We start from the raw sequence: 18,882 nt of genomic DNA, 5'->3' as shown, positions 1-18,882 counted from the left end.
GTCTACGGATCGCGGGGTCGTGAGTTCGATCCTCGGGCGGGGCGTATGTTCTCCGTGACTATTTGATAAACGACATTGTGTCTGAAATCATTAGTCCTCCACCTCTGATTCATGTGGGGAAGTTGGCAGTTACTTGCGGAGAACAGGTTTGTACTGGTACAGAATCCAGGAACACTGGTTAGGTTAACTGCCCGCCGTTACATGACTGAAATACTGTTGAAAAACGGCGTTAAACCCAAAACAAACAAACAAACAATTTTGGCCCAATATTAATGAAACTTGGCCAGAATGTTGCCCTCAATAAAATCTTGGATGATTTTGATAATGGGTCATCTGGGGTCAAAAACTAGGTCACTGGGTCAAGTCAAAGGAAAAGCTTGTTAATACTGTAGAGGCCACATTTATGACTGTACCCTCATGAAACTTGGTCAGAATGTTAATCGTGGTGATCTAAAGATCCAGTTTGAATCTAGGTCAAGTAGGGTCAAAAACTAGGTCACCATGTCAAATCAAAGGAAAAGGTAGTTAACACTTCAGAGGCCACATTTATGACCATATCTTCATGAAACTTCGTCAGAATGTTAATCTTGATGATCTTAAGGTGCAGTTGGAATCTGGGTCATGTAGTATCAAAAACTAGGTCACCATTTCAAATCAAAGGAAAAGCTAGTTAACATTCCAGAGGCCACACTTATGACCATATCTTAATGAAACTTGGTCAGAATATTAATCTTGATGATCTTTAGGTCAGGTTCAAATCTGGGTCAGATTGGGTGAAAAACTAGGTCATTAGGTCAAATCAAAGGAAAAGCTTGTTAACACTCTGGAGGCCACAATTATGACTATATCTTCATGAAACTTAGTCAGAATGTTAATCCTAATGATCTTTAGGTCAAATTTAAGTCTGGGTCATGTGGGGTCAAAAACTAGGTCACCGGGTCAAATCAAAGGAAAAGCTAGTTAACACTCCAGATACCACATTTATGACCATATCTTAATTAAAGTTGGTCAGAATGTTAATCTTAGCGATCATTAGGTCATATTCAAATCTTGGTCAGGTGGGGTGAAAAACTAGGTCACCTGGTTAAGTCAAAGGAAAAGCTAGTTAACACTTAGAGGCCAAATTGATGACCATATCTTAATGAAACTTGGTCAGAATTTTAATCTTTATGATCTTTAGGTCAATAGGTTAGGTGAGCGATACAGGGCCTTCATGGCCCTCTTGTTTTAATTGGTCCATTTTCCTTAGAGTTATTTCCCTTGATTTAATGAAAAGTCCACATCTGTAGCCATTTCTCAGTAACAAGCAGCTAGAATTTCATGAAACTTGAAATAAATATGAACAAACATACTTCAATGATGCCCGTCATTTTCGTTTTTTAATTGGTCAATTTTCCTTAGAGATATTGCCCTTGTTTTAATGAAAATTCCACGTCAGCAGCCATTTCTAAGTAACTAGGTGGAAGAATTTTATGAAACTTGAAATAAATATGAACCAACATACATTGATGATGCCCATCCATTTCATTTTTGGATTGGTAAATTTTTCTTAGAGTGATTGCCCTTGATTTAATGAAAAATCTATGTACGCAGCCATTTATCAGTAACTAGCTGGTAGAATTTCATTAAACTTCTTTCATTCTTTTCCATGAACATTTATTATAAACATGTGAAGTTGTGTACCCACAGCTGGTCACCACCTTGCCTTGGTCCCCCCCCCCCCCCTCCCAACCCCCCTAAAAGAAATCATTCCTTTTTAAATTTTTATGCCCCCAAAGGGAGGCATATTAGTTTTCAACTGTCCATCCGTTAGTTTGTTCGTTAGTCACAACGTTAACTTTCTGCATGAAGGCACTTTACTCACGAACCACTGCACCCATGACCTTCAAACTTCACATGCTGATAGTACTTATTGAGTACACCACCCCTACTGACTTTGAGGTCACCAGGTCAAAGGTCAAGGTCACAGGGGCCAAAGTTAACTTTTTGGATGAAGGCACTTTACTCGCAAACCACTTCACCCAGGACCTTCAAACTTCACATGCTGATAGTACTTATTGAGTACACCACCCCTACTGACTTTGTGGTCACCAGGTCAAAGGTCAAGGTCACAGAGACTAACGTTAACTTTTTGCATGAAGGCACTTTACTCGCGAACCACTGCACCCAGGACCTTCAAACTTCACATACTGATAGTACTTACTGAGTACACCACCCCTACTGACTTTGGGGTCACCAGTCAAAGGTCAAGGTCACAGGGGCCAATGTTCACTTTTTGCATGAAGACATTTTACTCGCGAACCACTGCACCCAGGACCTTCAAACTTCTCTTGCTGATAGTACTTATTGAGTACACCACCCCTACTGACTTTGGGGTCACCAGGTCAAAGGTCAAGGTCACGGGCCAACGTTAACTTTTTGCATGAAGGCACTTTACTCACGAACCACTGCACCCAGGATCTTCAAACTTCACGAAGTTAGTACTTATTGAGTACACCACCCCTACTGACTTTGGGGTCACCAGGTCAAAGGTCAAGGTCACAGGGGCCAATGTTAACTTTTTGCATGAAGGCATTTTACTCGCGAACCACTGCACCCAGGACCTGCAAACTTCACATGCTGATAGTACTTATTGAGTACACCACCCCAACTGACCTTGGGGTCACCAGGTCAAAGGTCAAGGTCACAGAGGCCAACGTTAACTTTTTGCATGAAGGCACTTTACTCGCGAACCACTGCACCCAGGACCTTCAAACTTTACATGCTGATAGTACTTTATGAGTACATCAACCCTACTGACTTTGGGGTCACCAGGTCAAAGGTCAAGGTGCTGTGGGGGCATTTGTCACCATTAGTCACAGCTCTTGTTTTTTCAATTTATCAGCATGCAAAGTTGTACCGTTCCCCCACCTCACTGCTCCACCCATGCATTCCCCACCCCAATTTTTTAAATTTCATTTTTCATTTTCCATCAGTATAATCAACATGTTAAGTTTTGTACCCTCAGCCAGTCACCCCTGCTGCCCCTACCCCCGCACACCTCCCCCCCAAAAAGCATTCATTTTCTGTTAATTGATTTTGGCTAATGAAATAATTTGCTTCTTAGTAACATCCTTAACTTTTTTGCCGGATATATTTTTTTGCCATTCCTCACCGCAAACCCTTTCGATGGGGGATACCAATTCATCGAATTTGCTTGTTGAACTTGCATTTAACAATTGTGAATAGTAATTTAGAAACAACAAGAGCTGTCACTAATGGTGACAAATGCCCCTGGAGCACCTTGACCTTTGACCTGGTAACCCCAATGTCAGTAGGGATGTTGTACTCATTAAGTACTATCAGCATGTGAAGTTTGAAGCTCCTGGGTGAAGTGGTTCGCGAGTAAAGTGCTTTCATGCAAAAAGTTAACATTGACCCCTGACCTTGACCTTTGAACTGGTGACCCCAAATTCAGTAGGGTTGGTGTACTCATAAAGTACTATCAGCCTGTAAAGTTTGAAGGTCCTGGGTGAAGTGGCTCGCGAGTAAATTGCCTTCATGCAAAAAGTTAACATTGGCCCCTGTGACCTTGACCTTTGACCTGGTGGCACCAAAGTCAGTATGAGTGGTGTACTCAATAAGTACTATCAGCATGTGAAGTTTGAAGGTCCTGGGTGCAGTGGTTCGCAAGTAAAGTGCCTTCATGCAAAAAGTTAACCTTGGCCCCTGTGACCTTGACCTTTGACCTGGTGACCCCGAAGTCAGTAGGGTGGTGTACTCAATAAGTATTATCAGCATGTGAAGTTTGAAGGTTCTGGGTGCAGTGGTTCGCGAGTAATGAGCCTTCATGCAAAAAGTTAACGTTGGCCCCTGTGACCTTGACCTTTGATCTGGTGACCCCAAAGTCAGTAGGGGTGGTGTACTCAATAAGTACTACCAGCATGTGAAGTTTGAAGGTCCTTGGTGCAGTGGTTCGTGAGTAAAAGGCCTTCATGCAAAAAGTTAACGTTGGCCCCTGTGACCTTGACCTGGTGACCCCAAAGTCACTAGGGGTGGTATACTCAATAAGTGCTATCAGCTTGTGAAGTTTGAAGGTCCTGGGTGCAGAGGTTTGCGAGTAAAGTGTCTTAATGCAAGAAGTTAACGTTGTGACGAACGAACGAACTAACTAACTAACGAACGGACGGATAGTTGAAAACTAATATGCGCCCCTTCGGGGGCATAAAAATATATGGTAAAAAAGATTATTTCAGTTTTGAAATTGTCAGCTTTTCCTGCCTAGATGGGGATGTCCCTTGCATACGGTGTCTATATTTTACAACTTTCTTGTTTTGGAATGGCTTGCTCAAAATATAATATTTTATTGACAGACTTCTTCATATTACAAAAAATATGTTGCGATAGGGTTACAGGTATCATAACTAGTCTTCATATTACCAAACATTTATTGCAACAAGGTTACCGATAAGAAAAGCTACGGGAGGCTTTCATTAAATTTTACTACAGATCGTCCGAACTTTTAAAGAAATATTACACAAACCTTAAAACACTTCTAAGTTCTTGTCTTACACACCCTGCATACTATGGGGATGTTGTTTATAAATTTTGGAATATTTAACATAATGCTTATTTAAATTTGTAAAATGTGTAAGTCAGTTTATCAAAAGAGGATGCAATGCGAATATGGTAAAGCACAGTGCATGTTTGGTGATTAACCCCTATACAGTCAGTCGTTGCACATTTCCTCTTTTGACAGTGATGTGTGATGACTAATAATGTGTAAGATTCTGCAATGCTTTTCTCCTAAATCCTACAAAAAATGCGGACACAGAGAGTGGAAATTTGTTTTGCAGCTTAAATAATTACTTAGCCGTACCCTTAAAAGTAAAGCTCTTGATGCTGTTATTAGCTAAGTGACAGGGTGAGCTTTTGTGATCACCCTTCGTCCGTCTGTCCGTCCACAATTTCCTTGTGAACACAATAGAGACCACATTTTGTATTTGATTTTAATCAAACTTGAATTCAACTTGTATGGGCATAATATCTCGGTTCCTTTCGAAAACTTGCCAGACCCCATCATCATGAACCGTTCCAGAGTTATGGCCCATTAAAGGGCCAGAATTTGCCATTTTTAGCTTGTGAACACGAAAGAGACAACATTTTGCAATCAACATTAATCAAACTTGCACACAACTTGTATTGGCATAATATCTCGGTTCCTTTCGAAAACTGGCCAGATCCCATCATGGGTTCTAGAGTTATGGCCCCTTAAAGGGCCAAAATTTGCCATTTTTGGCTTGTGAACATGATAGAGACCACATTTTGCAATCAACTTTAATAAAACTTGCTCACAAGTTGTATTGGCATAATATCTTGGTTCCTTTCGAAAACTGGCCAGATCCCATCATGGGTTCCAGAGTTATGGCCCCTTAAAGGGCCAGAATTTGCCATTTTTGGCTTGTGAACATGATAGAGACCACATTTTGCAATCAACTTTAATCAAACGCACACAACTTGTTTTGGGTGAAGTGGCTCCAGAGTTGTGGCTCCTTAAAGGGTTACAGTTTGCTATTTTTTGCTTGTGAACATGATAGAGACAACATATTGCAATCAGCTTTTATCAAACATTCCTTTCGGAAACTGGCCAGATCCTATTATTGGTTCCAGAGTTACGGCCCCTTAAAGGTCCAAAATTTGCTATTTTTGCCTTGTGCAGTCGTATAAACACTTCATTTATGGTTCGATTTGATACAAACTTGCAAAATATCTTCAACAACAATAGATTTTGGATTCCAGGATTAATCTGTCAGATCCAGTCATAGGTTCTATGTTATTTTATATCTGATTACCTCCCTTGATTTTAATCAAGATGAATTTGTATCAGTAAGTACTTATTATAATATAGGACTCATTTGAAATTTCATTATTGTCATTAGTTGGACTGAGACAATCAGGGTAGATAACTGTGGACTGATTTTATGTCAAATTACCTCCCTTTATTTCAAATTTAAAAGGGTATATCTTTGTAACTAATGAAGATACTGATCGGAGATTTCATTTCTGCCATTAGATGGACTTGGACAATCAGCGAATATATATATTGACTGAATTTATGACAAATTACCTCCTTGTTGCACTCAACTTGTATGGGCATAATATCTCGGTTCCTTTCGAAAACTGGCCAGATCCCATTATGGGTTTCAGAGTTATGGCCCCTTAAAGGGCCAAAATTTGCCATTTTTAGCTTGTGAACATGAGACCACATTTTGCAATTAACTTTAAAAAACTTGCACACAACTTGTATTGGCATAATATCTCGGTTCCTTTCCAAAAATAGGCCAGATCCCATCATGAGTTCCAGAGGTATGGCCCCTTAAAGGGCCAAAATTTACTATTTTTATACGCCCGAAGGGACATATTATGTTATGGTCCCGGTGTCCGTCTGTCCGTTAGCAATTTCGTGTCCGCTCTGTAACTCTTAAACCCCTTGAAGGATTTCAAGGAAACTTGACACAAATGTTCACCACACCGAGACGATGTGCAGAGCCCATGTTTTGGCTGTCTCGCTTCAAGGTTAAGGTCACACTTAGGAGTCAAAGGTCATATCAGTTTCTTTCGTGTCCGCTCTGTAACTCTTGAACCCCTTGAAGGATTTCAAAGAAACTTGACACAAATGTTCACCACACCAAGACGACTTGCAGAGAGCATGTTCCGGACGACTCGCTTCAAGGTCAAGGTCACACTTAGGGGTCAAAAGTCATATGAGTGTGTTTCGAGTCCACTCTAACTCTTGAACTGCTGGAAGGATTTCAAAGAAACTTGGCACAAATGTTCACCACACTGAGACGATGTGCAGAGCGCATGTTCCGGATGACTCGCTTCAAGGTCAAGGTCACACTTAAGGATCAAAGGTCATATATGACTTTGCTTTGTGTATATTGCTCTGCATTGCAGTGCTCTTGTTTTTATTTGGCAGGTCTCTTTTTAGCTCGACTATTCGAAGAATAGTCTAGCTATTCTACTCACCCTGGCGTCGGCGTCGGCGTCACACCTTGGTTAAGTTTTTGCATGCAAGTACATACAGCTATCATTTAAAGGCATATAGCTTTGAAACTTATTTATTCTTTTTCTAGGTCAATTACCAACCTCACTGGGTCAAGTTCCATAACTCTAACATGTATTTTGAGCAAATTATGCCCCCTTTTGGACTTAGAAAATTCTGGTTAAAGTTTTACATGCAAGTTACTATCTCCAAAACTAATGCAGATATTGAATTGAAACTTCACATGTGTCTTCGGGGTTATAAAACTAGTTGATAGCACCAAGTCCCATAACTCTGACCTTCATTTTGGCCAAATTATGCCCCCTTTTGGACTTAGAAAATTCTGGTTAAAGTTTTGCATGCAAGTACATACAGCTATTACTAAAAGGCATATAGATTTGAAACTTATTTTTTCTTTTTCTAGATCAATTACCTACCTCACTGGGTCAAGTCCCATAACTCTGACATGTATTTTGAGCAAATTATGCCCCCTTTTGGACTTAGAAAATCCTGGTTAAAGTTTTGCGTGCAAGTAACTATCTCCAAAACTACTACAGATATTAAATTGAAACTTCACATGTGTCTTCGGGGTTATAAAACTAGTTGATAGCACCAAGTGCCATAACTCTGACGTGTATTTTGGGCAAATTATGCCCCCTTTTGGACTTAGAAAATCCTGGTTAAAGTTTTGCGTGCAAGTACATACAGCTATTACTAAAAGGCATATTATATAGATTTGAAACTTATTTTTTCTTTTTCTAGATCAATTACCTACCTCACTGGGTCAAGTCCCATAACTCTGACATGTATTTTGGGCAAATTATGCCCCCTTTTGGACTAATAAAATTCTGGTTAAAGTTTTACATGCAAGTAACTATCTCCAAAACTACTGCAGATATTAAATTGAAACTTCACATGTGTCTTCGGGGTTATAAAACTAGTTGATAGCACCAAGTCCCATAACTCTGACATGTATTTTGGGCAAATTATGCCCCCTTTTGGACTTAGAAAATCCTGGTTAAAGTTTTGCGTGCAAGTACATACAGCTATCATTTAAAGGCATATAGCTTTGAAACTTATTTATTCTTTTTCTAGGTCAATTACCAACCTCACTGGGTCAAGTTCCATAACTCTTAACATGTATTTTGAGCAAATAATGCCCCCTTTTGGACTTAGAAAATTCTGGTTAAAGTTTTACATGCAAGTTACTATCCCCAAAACTAATGCAGATATTGAATTGAAACCAAACATGTTTCTTCGGGGTTATAAAACTAGTTGATAACATCAAGTCCCATAACTCTGATATGTATTTTGGTCAAATTATGTCCCCTTTCGAACTTAAAACTCTTTTGATATTTAACATTTTGGGTAATAATTTCCTGCTTCTGTGACAATATTTCGAATAGTCGAGCTTGGCTGTCTTACGGACAGCTCTTGTTTGTACTTACAATATATTTTTTTTAATTACTTCCCTTTTATATTACTATAAATAGCTTATTTTGAAACTTTTTTATTATTGACCGTAGGGAAAAACCGAGACCACTTTTCTATGGTACAATATGGATGGTACTTCCAATTTTAGGTCTATTTTTACATACCTGTACCTGATAAGGATTTTTTTGTAGACTTTGAATATTTTTTTTGTGGACTTAGATTTGTTTTTTTTGCAGTTTTCTTTCCAGTCCTTTGGGATACAATAGTCAAGTTCTTAAAATTTTGCTCCCATCCTATGATGTAAGCCTTCGGGGGTATATTGCCCCGCTTGGCGGCACTCTTGTTTCAAATTAAAATGGGTGTATCTCAGTAACCGATGAAGATACTTATTTGAAATGTAATTATGCCATCAGATGGACTTGGACAATAAGGGTAGATAACTTTTGACTAAATTTATGACAAATTACCTCCCTTTATTATGCCCCCATTCGAAGAAGGAGGGGTATATTGTTTTGCAGATGTCGGTCGGAATGTAGACCAATCCGTTTCCGAATGATAACTCAAGAACGCTTGGGCCTAGGATTATGAACATTGATAGGGAGGTTGGTCATCACCATCATAAAGACTTGTATAGGCAAAAAACTTAGAATCTTCATGTCCATTACCTACATATTCAAATTTGGACCACATGTAAAGTTTTGAGTGGCAATATGAACCTTGACATGAGTTGACCTTGATCTTGACCTTGATCTTGACCTAATGACCTACTTTCACATTTCTGTAGCTACTGCCTTCAAATTTGGACCACATGCATAGGTTTGTGTACTGAAAAAAACTTTGACCTTGTTATTGACCTAGTTACCTACATTCACATTTTTGAAGCTATATACTTCAGATTTGGACCACATGCTTAGTTTTTTGTTTCGAAATAAAATTTGACCTTGATTTTGACCTAGTGACCTTTTTTTAACATTTCTCAAGCTACAGCCACAAGCATAGTTTTGTGTACTGAAATGAACTTTGATCCTGAGATTGACCTAGTGACCTACTTTCACATTTCTGAAGGTACAGGCTTCAGATTTAGACCACTTGCATAGTTTTGTGTTCCGAAATAAAATATGACCTTGATTTTGACCTAGTGACCTACTTTCACATTTCTCAAGCTACAGCCTTCAAATTTGAACCACATGCATAGTTTTGTGTACTGAAATGAACTTTGATCTTGAGATTGACCTCGTCACCTACTATCACATTTCTGAAGCTACAGGCTTCAAATTTGGACCGCATGCATATTTTTGTGTTCTGAATTAAAATTTGACATTGATTTTTACCTATTACCTACTTTCACATTTCTCAAGCTACAGCCTTCAAATTTGAAGCACATACATAGTTCTATCTACCCAAATGAACTTTGACCTTGAAATTGATCTAGTGACCTGCTTTCACATTTCTCAAGCCACAGCTTTCAAATTTGGACCACATGCACATTGTTTTGTACCAAAATGAAATTTGACATTGATTTTGACCTTGAGCTAGTCTTGAAATTTGGAACATTCAAAAATGGCTCAGTGGATGGCGCCAAGATCACTGTAATCTCTTGTTAAGTTAATAGGTTAAAAGTCAAGGTCAGATTAAACCAGAATGGTAGAACTTTTGTTTACAGTGAGCATATAATTTCTGTTCCTTGTGCAATTACTGAATGCATCAAGGGGGGCATTTCGTGTTCGAAGAGCTCTTGTTCACTGTTTCTTTTTGTTGCGTGCCTACTTAGTGATGATTTGCTGTCTGGTTGTGTTTTGGGTGCTCTGTGCTTCTGGGAAATCTACAGTTATCTTTTATGTCTTGAAGAGAAAGTATAGGATCCAAAAGTAATAATGCTATCATATCAGGATCTCTTCAGTAACTACAGAGTTATTTTTCCATAAATTCTCACACAACGAAGTAATTGATCTTAAAGTTTATGAAACTTAATACAAAATAAATATAGATCACTTAGGACGGTGATTGATGCGCAGCTTTCATCAGGATGTAACTTTCATCAAGATCTCTCAGTAACTGTAGAGAAATAGCCCTTTAATTGTATCTTTAAAAATATCACTTTATTCACAAAACAACCCATTCGGTTGGAGATATAAATTGAATTTGCATGTCTGCAATAGTTACCTAATTATTTCACTTTTCATAGTGTCCCGTTACTCATTCATGCCCTTCACATTGGTGTTATCACACTGGATAATTTTTCTTGTACATCATACAGAAAGGATTTGGCAGAAATAGAAAAGAAGCTGGAGTTCAAACCTGTGGTGATTGCTGTGATGGGTAATACAGGAGAAGGAAAGTCAAGTTTGATGAATGCTATACTAGATAAGAGAGATGTTTTACCAACATCAGGAATGAAAGCTTGTACAGCAACTGTCGTAGAAGTTGTTCAGAGTATGACAGATTTCTATGAAGCAGAAATTGAGTTCTTAAAAGAAAAGGTATTTATTATGCTTCTTGTTAAACCTCTGATAACATGATGGGATTTAACCTAAACCTGTTTGAACTTTAGCAGTTGTCACATGAACTCAAGAGTGTCAATCTCTCTTACATGCATATTTGCTGTTCTGTGTAAAATTTTAATTTCTTTGGATTGATTCGTCATTCTTGGTGAAGCTAATATTAACTAGATTGGTACAGCAAGTAAATGTTGCTGATATTACTTGCATGTTGCTAATATTGCTTGCATGATTTTTCATGTTAGCCATTTTATATAGGTTTGTCGTTTCTAGTCAGTCGTGAATTGATTGATTGATGACCACTAAACTTGGTCACAAGGCAGCCTTGACAGGACCTCTGAAGTTTTTTTAGCTCACCAGAGCACAAAGTGCTTAGGGTGAGCTATTGTGATCGCTCACCGTCCGGCGTCCGTCCGTCCACACTTTCCTTTAAACAACATCTCCTCCTAAACCAACAGGCCAATTTTGATGAAACTTCACAGGGATGTTCCTTGGATGATCTTCTTTAAAAATTGTTCAAAGAATTGAATTCCATGCAGAACTCTGGTTGCCATGGCAACAGAAAGGAAAAACTTTAAAAATCTTCTTCTCAAAAAGCAGAAGCCCTAGAGCTTAGATATTTGGTGTGAAGAATTGCCTAGTGGACCACTACCAAGTTTGTTCAAATTATGACCCCGGGGTCAAAATTGACCCCGCCCTAGGGGTCACTTGATTTTACATAGGAAAATCTTAAAAAATCTTCTTCTAAAAAACCAGAAGCCCTAGAGCTTAGATATTTGACATTAGCATTGCCTAGAGGACCTCTATTAAAGTTGTTCAAATCATGAACCCGCCCCAGGGGTCACTTGATTTTACATAGGAACATCTTCAAAAATTTTCTAAAAATAAACCAGAAGGCCTACAGCTTAGATATTTCACGTGTAGCATTGCGTAGTGGACCTCTACAAAATCTGTTCAAATCATGACCCCCGGGGTCAAAATTGACCCCGTCCCAGGGGTCACTTGATTGTATATAGGAAAATCTTCAAAATTTTTCTAAAAATAAACCAGAAGGCCTAGATCTTAGATATTTGACCTGTAGCATTGCCTAGTAGACTTCTACAAAAAATTTTCAAATCATGACCCCCCGGGGTCAAATTTACCCAGCCCCAGGGGTTACTTGATTGTATATAGGGAAATCTTCATAAATTTGCTAAAAATAAACCAGAAGGCCTAGATCTTAGATATTTGATATGTTACATTGCCTAGTAGACTTCTACAAACTTTATTCCATTTATGACCCCCGGGGTAAACTTGGCCCCGCCCCAGGGGTTACTTGATTGTACATCAGAAAATCTTCCAAAATTCTAAAAATATCAGTTTGACATTTGAAACATGTAGCTCATATTACTCTGGTGAGCGATCCAGGGTCATCATGACCCTCTTGTTTCCAAATGTACGGCAACATTTATGCTTCCAAGAACATGTAACTTGACATGACCATATGGGGTTGTTAACATTTTTAATGAACTCCATCCCATGTTTCTGTATATTATAATTACGCACAATCCGTAGACGGAGCCCAAGATATGGTGCATAACTCGGTATCTGTTAAATAACAGATCATAAGGTTTACCTTTGTGATAAGCTTAATACTTAAATCTAGTTACAGGTATAATGGATTTTGTACTCCAGGAATGGTTTGATGAATTAAGAAAGCTTTGTGAGGATCTTACAGATGAAAACGGTGTTGTCACAAAAACGCCACCGGATCGCAACTCCGGTATATACAACTCTTACTGTAAGATGGTTGCTATGTATGAAGAAATCGACAACTTTGACGTCCTCTCCAAAAAGAAGGATTTAACAAAATGGCTTGGACAGAAAAAATGTATACGGGCTGCAAAAGTAAGTAATGCCTAATTAAAACAAATTATTGATACGTAACATCAGAAAACTTTGATTTGTCAATATAATAACCGATTTGAAAGTTGACAACAGAACTTGACTGTTTTCTTCTTATAAATTATGATAAAAGTAATAATTGGGTGTCTTTGATGCCTTGCATCCAATTTTGATTGTTTCGATTCTTTCTTTAGCTTGATGAATTCAAAAAGGAGGTACAAAGCTACGTTGAAGTACAAGAGCCAGGTACCGATCACTGCTTTTGGCCAATTGTTAAACAAGTGTGCCTTAAGTTACCTGAATGTGATGTATGTAGCAGTGGTGCAGTATTGGTTGATTTACCAGGCCGCGGAGACTCGGATGAGGCAAGAAATGCTATCGCAAAATTGGTATGTTAGTTTATAAGACTCTAATTCTTTTAAATTAAAGATACAGGGATTTTTCATTGTTGTATTTGTATCATTTAATTGATTAAGAAATAAAGAACGTTCTCTTTTGTTAATCCCCCGCCGTGGCGGAGGGATTATAGGAATGGTCTGCGTCCGTCCTTCCGTCCGTCCGTCTGTCCGTCCTTCCGTCCGTAACAAAATCGTGTCCGGTCCATATCTCCTAAACCCCTTGAAGGATTTTCATGAAACTTGGGTCAAATGATCACCTCATCAAGACGATGTGCAGAACCCATGAGTCAGCCTTGTCGGTTCAAGGTCAAGGTCACAACTCAAGGTCAAAGGTTTGAGCCTGCCATTTTGTGTTCGCTCTATATCGCCTAAACCCCTTGAAGGAATTTTATAAAACTTGGGTCAAATGATCACCTGATCAAGATGATGTGCAGAACCCATGAGTCAGCCATGCCGGCTCAAGGTCAAGGTCACAACTCCAGGTCAAAGGTTTGAGCCTTCCATTTTGTGTCGGCTCTATATCTCTTAAACCCCTTGAAGGAATTTTATAAAAGTTGAGTCAAATGACCACCTCATCAAGACGATGTGCAGAACCCATGAGTCAGTCATGCCAGCTCAAGGTCAAGGTCACAACTTAGGGTCAAAGGTTTGAGCCTTCCATTTTGTGTCCGCTCTATATCTCCTAAACCCCTTGAAGGATTTTCATCAAACTTGGGTCAAACGATCACCTCATCAAGGCAATGTGCAGAACTTATGAATCAGCCATGTTGGCTCAAGGTCAAGGTCACAACTGAAGGTCAAATGTTTGAGCCTTCCATTTCGTGTCCGCTCTATATCTCCTAATCCCCTTGAAGGAATTTTATAAAACTTGGGTCAAATGATTACCTCATCAGAACGATGTGCAGAAATTATGAGTCAACCATGCCAGCTCAAGGTCAAGGTCACAACTAAGGGTCGAAGGTTTGAGCCTTCCATTTGGTGTCCACTCTGTATCTCCTTAACCCCTTGAAGGATTTTCATCAAACTTGGGTCAAATGATCACCTCATCAAGAACTCATGAGACAGCCATGTCAACTCAAGGTCAAGGTCACAACTGAAGGTCAAAGGTTTCAGCTCTGTATCTCCTAAACCCCTTGAAGGATTTTCATGAAACTTTGGTCAAATGATCACCTCATCAAGACGTTGTGCAGAATTCATGAGTCAGCGATGTCAGTTCAAGGTCAAGGTCACAGCTAAAATCAAAGGTTTACCCTTTCACTATCCATAGCAGTGGCGGGGGATTTAGCTGTCTTTCAGACTGCCTTGTTTGTTTCTGACAAAGCCTTGGTATAGCTTATGATAACATATTAAGGATAGGAAACAGTTAAAACGAAATTGGAATGCCACTGTGAGTTATAAATTTTGAAAAGTGATGATTCATGTATTAACATTTTTAAGGAATTGTCAGACAAAAAACGCGGTTATTTCCTAATTCGCTAAACTCAAACATAAATAAATTATTTATCCCATAAAATAAATCGAGGGAAGAAAGGAGAACAAATACATATTTAGGATTTGTTATCTGCATTGCCATGTATCGAACAACAAAGAAGGAACAGGAATATATATAAATTATAATGGAAGATGCGACTATTGTTACACTTCTGATAACTTTTAATCATTTCTAAACCTAAATCAGCCTCTTCACTATCACTGAACAATTGACATTCTATTCAGTACGTATCAATTCCATAGCCGTCATTAAATTCGTAAAAGATATCAGATTAATTTCGACAAAACTGAAAATTTCTGATGTCAAACACAAAATATATACTTCCTGATGTTAGTAAGGCCATAATAGATTAATTCCTAGATATCATCTCCACCCGCCCCCTCTTTTTTTGCCGCCCTGACCTTTTTTTATTTCTCAAAAAAAAAAAAAAAAATAAAAATAAATGTACGAACAGCGATGGGGTCCGGTATATTTGTTTTATTGCTGCCGCAAAATACCTTAGATAGATACCAATGTATAATAAGTCCCGAATCATGGATGCGCATTATACACAGGTATAGATGAAGTTCCGACTTCAAAACAAATTTTGATTCTGATTTTCGCCATTTTGGCAAAGGGAAACTTCTCTCCACGCTTAATGTGTACGCTAAAATCTAAGATTGCTGTTTTGTTCCGTAAAAGATCGAGTAGTTTAATTTTCTTTCAAAGAAAGTTTATTTATTATAAATTTTAAAGTATTTTGATAAAAGAAATATTAAAAATCACAAATGTTAGGATACTTATAAAAAAATCGGGAATTATTTTAACCGAGATCAAACTGTGAACATTAAAATTGACACAAGGTGACAAGCTAATTGCTGATAATTACTGGCTATTTGATCGTAAGAAAAAGACTATCACACCTTTTGTTATCTGTTTGAATGGAGAAGCTCATGTCATTTTGAATGATACCATTCCGAAATACTGAAACAGTTGCTTTCTATTTATTCAAAATATTTAATCAGAAAGAAAGAAAAAAAATTTAAAAAGGAAAGTCTACAAGTTTGTTTTTAATTTATTCTGTTTTTGCCATTTGTCTTGACTTGTACTTAGGGGTACGTTTTATGAATAAATAGCTGTCATTTTGAACATATATAAGGCTTGATTTTGGGAGTTTAAACTGAAATAAATCTCATGTTGATGAAAAGGACACTTCAGCTGAAATCCTAGAGGTCTTTATGTACACTTTTGCTTATTTCAAGAGTCAAAATACCAAGTTTGGGTCAAATCATTAATGGAACCACTGCGTACAGTTGTTTTAAAAATAAAAAATAAAATTCTGCCCCGCCCCATTTTTATGCCCCCAAAGGGAGGCATATTAGTTTTCAACTGTCCGTCTGTTCGTTAGTTTGTTCATTCGTCACAACGTTAACTTTTTGCATGAAGGCACTTTACTCACAAACCACTGCACCCTGGACCTTCAAACTTCACATGCTGATAGTACTTACTGAGTACACTACCCCTATTGACTTTGGGATCACCAGGTAAAAGGTAAAGGTCACCAGGTCAAACGTTAACTTTTTGTATGAAGGCACTTTACTCGCGAACCACTGCACCCAGGACCTTCCAACTTCCCATGCTGATAGTACTTATTGAGTACATGACCAGTCAGTAGGTCAAAGGTCAAGGTCACCAGGTCAAACGTAAACTTTTTGTATGAAGGCACTTTACTCGCGTACCACTGCACCCAGGACCTTCAAACTTCACATGCTGATAGTACTTATTGAGTACACGACCCCTACTGACTTTGGTCACCAGGTCAAAGGTCAAGGTCACCAGGTCAAAGGTCAAGGTGATGCAGGGGCATTTGTCACCATTAGTGACAGCTCTTGTTAAACAAAATTTGGATGATAAACTAGGAATTAATTTATTATGGCCTAAAACTGAGATGTTCAAGAAACTCTAAAGGTGTTGAAATGCATTATTGATACCCATGCAAATGATGTTAAGAATAGACAATTTCAAAAACTTCATACTGACATAACATTTGAATGACTTTTGCTGTTTGCATGTCTGACTGCCTTTGAACACTGAACAAAGATTTAACAATAGCCAATTTACTGACTGCATGAAGGGTAAAACAAATACCCTTAGGCATCTTCATGAAAGTGTTATTTTGTGTTCAATTATCATACATAACAAGAACAAGAGGGCCATGATGGCCCTATATCGCTCACCTGTTATTGCACTTGAGGACAAGAAGGTCCTCAGAAAAAATATCTAAGTCCAAAGGACAGTAACAACAAAGGGAAGAAATTTAACCAAAAAGAAAAAAAAAATTCTTACAGGGAACAGATATGTCAAAATACACCTACAAATTGGAGGTACCATCCATGTTGTACCACAGAAAAGTGGTCTCGGTTTTTCCCTACGGCCAATAATAAAAAAGTTACTAAAAATAAGCTATTTAGAGTAACGTAAAAGGGAAGTAATTAAAAAAAAATATTGTAAGTGAAGAAAAGAAGGATCTGCCAAATAAATCTGTTGACATAAATGAAATTTCAGATCAGTATCTTCATTAGTTACGGAGATATACCCATTTTAATTTGAAATAAAGGGAGGTAATTTGACATAAAATCAGTCCATAGTTTTCTACCCTGATTGGCTCAGTCCAACTAATGACAATAATGAAATTTCAAATAAGTACTGTAAGTACTTACTGATATAAATCCATTTTGATTACAATCAGGGGAGGTAATCAGATATAAAATAACTCTGAACCTACGCTTGGATCTGATTTGTCATGGAATCCAAGAATTATTGTTGTTGAAGTTATTTTGTATCAAATAAAACCATAAATGAAGTCTCTATATGGCTGCAAAAGCCAAAATAGCCAATTTTGGACCTTTAAGGGGCCATAACTCTGGAACCCATGAAGAAATCTGGCCAGTTCAAGAAAGGAACCAAGATCTTGTGGTGATACAAGTTGTGTGCAAGTTTGGTTAAAATCGAATCATAAATGAAGCTGCTATTGTGCAGACAAGGTCAAAATAGCTAATTTTGGCCCTTTCAGGGGCCATAACTCTGGAACCTATAATGGGATCTGGCCAGTTCAAGAAAGGAACTCAGATCTTATGGGGATACAAGTTGTGTGCCAGTTTGGTAAAATTCAAATCATAAATAAAGCTGCTACTGTGCAGACAAGGTCAAAATAGCTAATTTTGGCCCTTTCAGGGGCCATAACTCTGGAACCCATAATCGAATCTCGCCAGTTCAAGAAAGGAACCAAGATCTTATGGTGATACAAGTTGTATGCCAGTTTGGTTAAAATCAAATCATAACTGAAGCTGCTATTGTGAAGACAAGGTCAAAATAGCTAATTTTGGCCCTTTCAGGGGCCATAACTCTGGAACCCATAATGGAATCTGGCCAGTTCAAAAAAGGAACCAAGATCTTATGGTGATACAAGTTGTGTGCCAGTTTGGTAAAAATCAAATCATAAATAAAGCTGCTACTGTGCAGAAAAGGTCAAAATAGCTAATTTTGGCCCTTTCAGGGGCCATAACTCTGGAACCCATAATTGAATCTCGCCAGTTCAAGAAAGGAACCAAGATCTTATGGTGATACAAGTTGTATGCCAGTTTGGTTAAAATCAAATCATAACTGAAGCTGCTATTGTGAAGACAAGGTCAAAATACCTAATTTTGGCCCTTTCAGGAGCCATAACTCTGGAACCCATAATGGAATCTGGCCAGTTCAAGAAAAGAACCGAGATCTTATGGTGATACAAGTTGTGTGCCAGTTTGGTAAAAATCAAATCATAAATAAAGCTGCTACTGTGCAGACAAGGTCAAAATAGCTAATTTTGGCCCTTTCAGGGGCCATAACTCTGGAACCCATAATGGAATCTGGCCAGTTCAAGAAAAGAACCGAGATCTTATGGTGATACAAGTTGTGTGCAAGTTTGGTAAAAATCAAATCATAAGTGAAGCTGCTATTATGCAGACAAGGTCAAAATAGCTAATTTTGACCCTTTCAGGGGCCATAACTCTGGAACCCATAATGGGATCTGGCCAGTTCAAGAAAGGAACCGAGATCTTTTGGTGATACAAGTTGTGTGCAAGTTTGGTTAAAATAAAATCATAAATGAAACCTCTATCGTGCAGACAAGAA

Source organism: Mercenaria mercenaria, chromosome 3, assembly GCF_021730395.1.
Source record: "Mercenaria mercenaria strain notata chromosome 3, MADL_Memer_1, whole genome shotgun sequence".
Lineage (NCBI taxonomy): Eukaryota > Metazoa > Mollusca > Bivalvia > Venerida > Veneridae > Mercenaria > Mercenaria mercenaria.
Note: the sequence above shows the minus strand (reverse complement) of the source record.